Raw genomic sequence first — 2,137 nt, 5'->3', positions numbered from 1 at the left:
CTATAGAACTAAATCAAAGCTTCTCCTTGGAAGGTATGAATAGAATAAAACAAGATTTCTATGGAGCTTAAAGTTCACAGCCATTCTGTGTAGACAAGAGCTAAGAAAAATGTGAGAATTATACAGAAAACCATTAATCACTTCTTTTCTTTAAATACGTATCCTCTCTCCTTTGTTATTATTCAACAGCAAATCTCCGCAGACCGGCTGTTGGGGGAAAAAAGTGTTAGCCGTCTCTCCCAGATCTGCGAGGGGGAAAAAATTTGGAACCATAAAGTTGAAAACTTTTTTCCTCTCAGTTTGGAAGAAGCCCTTCATCATGAATGGGATGCAAGGAGTTCGGGCAAGAGGAGGCGAGAGGCGCAAAGGTAACAAAGTCCCCGCCTGGGCTGGCATTTTTTTTTTTTTTTAAATCGTTTTATGAGCTCTTATGCAAGGGAAAGAAGAAACATTCTCTCGCCTCCTTTTTCTTTTTCAACTATCTTTGCGGGGTTTTTATGGTGGAAACTTGGTCAGGTTTGCTGCCTTTTATGATGACTGATGCTTGGGTCAGAGGGAGAGAGAGAGGCCTGGACACCTGGAGAATGTTTGACCTGCTGGGGACTGAGGTGTCAGGGCCCCTGAAGAACCCCAGAGAGGGTTGTTTGTGAGGCAGCTCCGAAGTGCTTTGCCGGTTGTAGAAAATGCAGGTGGGCCTTGAGAGCCCCAGCATGTGTGTGTGTATAGACATGCACATGTGGCCAGTGTGTTTCCTGACGCCGTTTGTCTATACTGGGGGCTTGTGTCCCATATGTCTGTTTACGGGTGAGATGCCTCCTAGAAAAATGGAATGAAGTTCTTGGATGGAATGCCTTGGATTTGGAGCAGGGTATAGGTAGATGTCTTTCGTTTTTTTCTTTTTCTGTCTAGCTTGTGATTCTAGACAAATATTCACAATTCTCTAGAGCAAGAAACTGTTCCATTCACAGGCAAGGTTTCTTAACACAGGAATCTTTCTCTTTGACTCTGCCCTCCTCCCTTCTTCCTGGAGGCTCAATGTACAGTTTGGTTTCCTTTTGCTGTCTCAATTTAGGGGCTCTGACCTCCTCCCACCCCGTGGCCCTGCTCTTGAGGGTAAGTGAGCCAGGGGACTCTGCCTCAGATCTGAATGTGCTGGCCTTTTTTCCCTGGGGCTCACTGAGAGTTTGGAGGTAGAAGGCTGGCAGGAGAGAGAGTTCATGGAGAGGCCACGTTTTCTAGGCGATTAGCTCAGTATTAGAACCACAAAATGACCTCGGAAGCCCCTTGACCTCTCTAAGACTGGACATTATGCTGGCTCTTGAGTACTGCCTGGGAGGGAAAGTCACACCTCCGCTGGGAGGGGTCCTCGGGCTGTTGTGCGCCCATCTTCTTCATCCCCCTGCAGCCCCCAACCTTTTTTTTTTTTTTTTTCTATTTTGGAATTTCTTGATTGTTTTTCTATTACTGTTCCTTGGGGAGAGAATGAATAACATTTTTAGCTTGGATACAGCTAAGGAAGGGAAGAAGGTGCTGGTCTGTTTCTGCACAGAGCTCCGTCCCTCGGCCAGGCCCCAGCCCCACCATGTCCACTTTATCCCTCCTTCTTTCCTGTTTCGCTTGGAGGGAGCTGAGGGAAGAAAGACAAAGAGAGACGATAGGAGAGGTCCACAGGCTTCAGAGGGCTAGGGAAACAAGCCTCTCAGTCCTGAGGAGGGAGAGAGATCTCCCCCCATGAGTGGTCTCCTGGAGGTTACTGTGTCTCAGAGTCTGATATCCAAATTCAAAGCCTCCCAACCCATTTTTCTGGAGTTCCTTTGTTTGGGAAACTATTCCTATAATCACTTTCACCCCTTTCCCCTAATCCCTATCCCACCAAAGCTACTCACAGCGCTCATGGAGTACTTTCTCACCAGAGGAGGAAGAAAAATGGAAGAAGGGTCAGTGAAGGCTATTCTGACCGTTTCCAGGGACGGCTCTGACACATCAACCAGAGTTTCCAGCAACTTTTAATTTTCAGAAATGAGTGGAGGTTTTGTGGATAAGTGAACTCCAAACATAGAGCCTTTCCAAATCTGTATTCTGTTTGCTGTATTTTAAAATTCCACACTAGCAGCCATCCTCTATGAGGAGAGAGAGA

At 46.5% G+C, this 2,137-nt stretch overlaps 1 protein-coding gene across 1 annotated transcript in view; it reads left to right on the top strand.

Annotated features, from left to right (window-relative positions):
* The window catches only part of HOXB3 (homeobox B3), a 26,431-nt gene that overhangs the window by 1,184 nt on the left and 23,110 nt on the right, over positions 1 to 2,137 (top strand). Inside the window, exon 2 of the mRNA XM_025041597.1 lies at positions 190 to 368. The gene's annotated coding sequence lies outside the window, so the exon portion shown is untranslated. The remainder of the gene's footprint in view (positions 1 to 189; positions 369 to 2,137) is intronic.

The sequence above is a fragment of the Pteropus alecto genome, unplaced genomic scaffold (genome assembly GCF_000325575.1).
Source record: "Pteropus alecto unplaced genomic scaffold, ASM32557v1 scaffold98, whole genome shotgun sequence".
NCBI classification, from domain to species: Eukaryota; Metazoa; Chordata; class Mammalia; order Chiroptera; family Pteropodidae; genus Pteropus; species Pteropus alecto.
This window is presented reverse-complemented; position numbering and strand designations above follow the sequence as displayed.